We start from the raw sequence: 6000 nt of genomic DNA, 5'->3' as shown, positions 1-6000 counted from the left end.
GAAGAAGAGAAAAGTTCATTCTAGAAACAGACAAACAGAGAATTCCTTGCGAAGAAGCAAAATGAAATGAAAAATAGAGTTGTTCAGAAGAAAGAGACAAGAACTTGTTTTCAATGCAAAACAATTGGTCATATTGCCAGGAATTGTCCTATGGCAATTCAATCAAAACAGGGAGTGTCTCTCAAAATGAATGAAAAGATGGTTGAAAATAAACCACCAACCAAACCTTTTATAGTTTTTAAAAACTCAAAATTTGAGGTTGGTGAACGTTCAAAAAGGTTTTACAATAGAAAAGCAAATCTTGACAACCAAAAGTGGGTTGTTAAGAAATCTGATAATAGTTCTAGCGATGATTCTGATTCATCGAAATCAGAGAAGCTATCTTCGGGCGATGAATCTGATTCCACAAAGTCAGAGGAGCCACAAGTTGAATCAAAAGGTGAAAAATCAGTTCCTCCAATGGATGATGCAAATTTTCCACCATTGAGGGCTGAAAATTTTAAACAAAAAATTGGTAAAGTTGAGATTTCAAATCAATTATTTTCTGAAAAGAAAGAATTTGATGTTGAAAAAGCCTTTAACCCGAAAGTGAAATATATTTTTGGTAAAATGATTGATGGGAAAGTCAAAGGGGTAAAGGAATATTATGAAAAGAAGATTAAAGGAAAGAAACCGAGTGTTGGCAACTCGGAATCTCCAAAGGTCTGTCAGGCTTGGGAGAATCTCTTTAGCTTAAAAACCCTGACTTGCCGGAACTCCCAGGTTGGTAATTGGGGAGTAGGAATCGACATCTTTCTTGAGAAATTCACAATTGTGAAATTTCGATTTACAAGTGGTAGTGTTTCTTGATTTTGTCATATCTTATCTTACAAGTGGTATGTTTGGTTTATGAACCTACAAGAGGTAGAAAAGTGGGTTTTCACATACAAGTGGTTAATCAAGGTCATTAAATTGAACTTCATGTAATCCTCATTCAAGTGGTTGTGAAGTTAAAACAAAGTGATGAAGTAATCCCCCTAAACCCTAAACCCTAAATGTTTTTGGATTTTTCAAATTTTCTAATGTTTTTGGATTTACTGAAATTTCTTACTCCCCCTAAAATTCAAAAACATTTAAAGAAAAAATTTGAAAATAAACTATACAAGTAAATTGACAACTATTGTGAATTGCTTCAATTCGTCATCCACTCGGCATAAACAATCAAAACTCCCCCTAACAACAAACCTTTTTCCCATTATGATTTCAAAACACTTAAGTTTGTTTTAATCAAAATGGTTTTTCCGGAAAATTAGTTTTGTTGATTTTACAATAAAACCAGAAAAACCCAAAAACATGATAAAAAATTCAAAAATGAGTTTTGTTGTGAGAAAAGAGGAAATGATAGTACATCAGTGGACTATCACAACACGCTAAAGAATTGTAAAGTCAAAAATTTGATAAACAATCTCACTGAGGATATGCCAGTAGGTTTTTACACATTTAATAGATTGTTTTCGAGATATAACATAAATTCAAAAACTTACTTATATCGTGGGGAACATCTCTCGGATGTATGGGTAACCCCCGAAATCTTGTTTGAAAGATTTTCTATTTATGACATACTAGGTCTTTGTGCGTGGTGATATCTGGGGTATTATACCAGGACTTTTGATTTTGCGGGAGCAATAGCCTAGTCCTCGTATAGTGCTTTGCAAAAGCTTTAATCTTAAAGCCACCCCTTAGTACAAAAATGATGAAACATTGCAAAATGCTAATCATGTGCTGTTGAAGAAAAGATCCCCAAACGGGACACACCTGAAGACGAGCCGTCATCTCTTTGTACGAACGGAAGTTCTAGCCTGAGCTCTCACGGTTTCGCATTTACCCATTTACAGATATCATTAGTGTACATTCACCTGTAAGACTGAATATAGAAATCTGGATACGGGAGTATATTCTGAGGTGGGACACACGAATAAGGTTAAGTGCTTAAAACACTAATCTCGTATCTCGAAACAGTTGAACTTTGTGTGAAAATTTAAGTGGATCAGTATACTGACAATCTAGGTGAATTGTTTAGAACTTAAAATGTTTAAAGCTTAACGGTGTTAGTGATTTGTCTCATAAACTGATATGTTCCTCTTACACAAACTCACAAAAAGATTGTATGTAAATATTTCTTTATAGTTTTTCATTAAAAACAAAAACTCAAAAAGATTTTCAGTGTGTTTTAGCATAAAATTTTAAAAAATATAAAAAGATTTTCGACAACTGATGTTGGAGAGCTGATTTTCAAAATTCAAAGTGCTAAACATGATGAACAATTCATGAGGGGGAGTCTGTGTAAAATGAGAAAAGTCTTTGAATGTTATTTCTACAAATGGTTCATCAGAGATTAACATTGTAAAATCATTTATTGATCGATACCTGCAAGTGGTAAATAAATTTGTCAAATTTTAAATTTGTGAAATTTATTGTGAGGTAAAGGATGTGCAGGTAAGCCAGGTTTCGATTCCTGAGGAGTCTGTGATTAGAGAGAGCCAGGTTTCGATCTTGAACATGTGTGCCAGGTCATGATCCTGATCCCAGCTTATTGATAAGGGGAGTCTGTAGATGAAAAGAGCCAGGTTCTGATCTTGGATCTGTGAGATTGCGCACACTGATGATACTGATGAACTTAAGGAATCAAGAGATCTGATCAAGAGAATTAGAGTGAAGAAATAGCTAGGTTGAGATCCTTGAGATGAAAAGAAGAGAGAGATTGGGGATGCTTTACATTTTTAGATACTTTGGAAGAGTTCGAGAAGACTGATAAAGACTGAAGATTGAAGACTCGACACCGAAGACTTCGTCAACATCCGAGGGGGAGTCTGTTGGTGCATACGTCTGTCAACTTCGTCTTGTATCGAGTCTTGTAATAGAGTGTATAGATCAGGGCACGTAGTACGAGAAAAATGTCAAAATATGTGTTTATGGCTATTTCGCACGAAATGACAACATGTCATTTCGCACGAAATCACTTGGCTATTTCGCACGAGATAGCTATTTCGTGTGAAAGTGATTTCGTTTGAGGCATTTCGTGCGAAACCATTCAGCCTATAAATACCCATGCTGCCTTGTCATTTGTAACTTTCCGGTTTCAGTACCGAACTGCTGCCGAGGTGTCTACTTGCTGTAAAACGTTGTCAAATCAATCAAAAGACAGTTTAAAGTGAATATCTAGCTGAATTACCTCAATACGTTTGTTTCCGCCTCTCGTATTGAGCCAAAACTCTTCTGGTCGACTTGTTTGGGTCAGAAATCGATCCTACAGATCCTCTGTTTTTATTTCAACTTTCATACTATTATTCTCGCAATCCAAGCAGAATATATAGATGTTTAAGATTATTTTTTTTATTATTATTTTATAGAGTTTGTTGAATAGAAGCAACCTCTACCGGACGATTGTTGAGTAGATGGAAATGTGAAAGGTGATACCAGGTCTGTTGATAGGTGATACCAACCCAAAAGTTTAGGGTTCATCCCTTTTTGTTATTCGGTATGGTACTCATTTACAATCCCACTTTCAATGAGGTTTTCTTAGTCATGTATTTGATTTTTGCCCTTTTCTTTACACTTGAAGTTGTGGAGAGACGAATTAAGATGGTGAGCGGAAGACAATCTCAGATGAGTATAGGAATTTTAGTGCATAATTGAGATCATTTGGACCCGTGTACTGTAAGTCATTGAATGTTTTAATCTTACAATTAGTTTTACATTGTTTTTTATGAAGGTGCTTTTGTCATGGACATCAAAGTGATTGCACAACACCAAGGTAACCTCAATTGGTAGTGATTTATTTATTGGTGTTTGTAACGTTTTGATTTACCGTTTATTGATGTATTGATTCATTTGTAATCACTGCACGTTGATCCACAATAAGCACTGCCCAGCTAAGTTTCCTACAATGACAGTGGTTATAACAAGTTAATAGTGCAAAACACTGATATGCCTAACAACTGTTGGGCATAACGATGGTTGTACACAAAGTCTTATTAACATCATCCACTGTTCAATTACCAAACCACTGATCAAGACCAAAGTCCTCTTGAAGACAAGCACTGATGAACCAAAGGCCAGATCAATCAAAGGTGAAACACTGTCCAACAACAGCAGTGGTTCAGCATCAACATTAGTTATTCTATCTTTGTTTATGTTAACAGTGTTTAAATGTAACAATGTTTTTCACATTAGTGTTTTATAGTCTGTTAGGTTGTTAGATGTCATCACCTTAGTGTTTTATATGTAACAATTTTTATGACATCAGTGTTTATATGTAACAGTGTTTATCACAACAGTGTTTATATGTAACAGTATTTATCACATTACTTTAGTGGTTCGATCTGTACTATAAATTGAGCAGTTGTTTCATCTTTATACTAATAAATAAAAATCAAGTACACTTAGATGATTATTAAGCTCCTCATCTTGATTGTTTGGATATAGTATTCTTGAAATTGGTTCAAACATTTGATTGTTGACATCCACTGATATTGACCATCAGCGGTTTCCCTAAAAAAAGTCACTGCTCATATTTTTATTATTGATGTTGTTAATTAGTGATAGATTGAAATTATCAAATGAAAACTAGAATTACAATCAAATTACCATTTTACCTAATTGTTACATTCTAATGACATAAGAGTTCCTCCAACATTGTTTTCATGATAAAATTTAAAGTTAAATTAAAAAATAAAAAAAATTCTTGATGACTATTTGTTGCAAATCAAATCAGTAATTAATGCTAATTTCTTGAGCTTTGGACATTTAATTAAGCAAAATGTGAATTTCAAATTGACGGTTATTATATCTTAATTAAAGTTAAAATAAAATTTAGAAAAGTCATTATGACAATTGCTTTCAAATCAAGTCAGTAATTACTGATAATATAAGTAATTTTGAAATTCAAAATATTCAAAATGGTAATTTAAAATTGTCGTTCTCTCTCTTTTTTTCCTACTCTGCAAATCATTTCTAATATTTAATTACTTTAATAAAGCAGCATATAAGGATATACACTACTTACCTTTGAAATTACATCTGAAATTAATGACGTCCAACAACAGTGTCCAACAACAACAGTGGTTCAGCATCAACATTAGTTATTCTATCTTTGTTTATGTTAACAGTGTTTATATGTAACAGTGTTTTTCACATCAGTGTTTTATAGTCTGTTAGGTTGTTAGATGTCATCACCTCAGTGTTTTATATGTAACAATTTTTATGGCATGAGTGTTTATATGTAACAGTGTTTATCACAACAGTGTTTATATGTAACAGTATTTATCCCATCACTTCAGTGGTTTGATCTGTAATATAAATTTAACAGTTGTTTCATCTTTATACTAATAAATAAAAATAAAATACACTTGGATGATTATTAAGCTCCTCATCTTGATTGTTTGGGTATAGTATTCTTGAAATTGGTTCAAACATTTGATTGTTAAAAGTTATCCACTGGTGAAATACAACCTCTGTTTCTTCAATCTCCGTGTTGACCACTGACTGGCCAAACATCAGTGTTTCAAAAACTGTTGGGTATCCACGGATAGAAAAAAATAACCACTGCTCACTTTTTTATTGTTGACATCCACTGATATTGACCATCAGCGGTTTCCCTAAAAAACACTCACTGCTCACATTTTTATTATTGATGTTGTTAATTAGTGATAGATTGAAATTATCAAATGAAAACTAGAATTACAATCAAATTACCATTTTACCTAATCGTTACATTCCAATGACATAAGAGTTCCTCCAACATTGTTTTCATGATAAAATTTAAAGTTAAATTAAAAAATAAAAAAAATTCTTGACTATTTGTTGCAAACTAAATCAGATAAAAAAAATTCTTGATGACTATTTGTTGCAAATCAAATCAATAATTAATGCTAATTTCTTGAGCTTTGGACATTTGAATTAAGCAAAATGTGAATTTCAAATTGACGGTTATTATCTCTTAATTAAAGTTAAAATAAAATT

This window comes from Helianthus annuus, chromosome 13 (assembly GCF_002127325.2).
Source record: "Helianthus annuus cultivar XRQ/B chromosome 13, HanXRQr2.0-SUNRISE, whole genome shotgun sequence".
Classification (NCBI taxonomy): domain Eukaryota; kingdom Viridiplantae; phylum Streptophyta; class Magnoliopsida; order Asterales; family Asteraceae; genus Helianthus; species Helianthus annuus.
Note: the sequence above shows the minus strand (reverse complement) of the source record.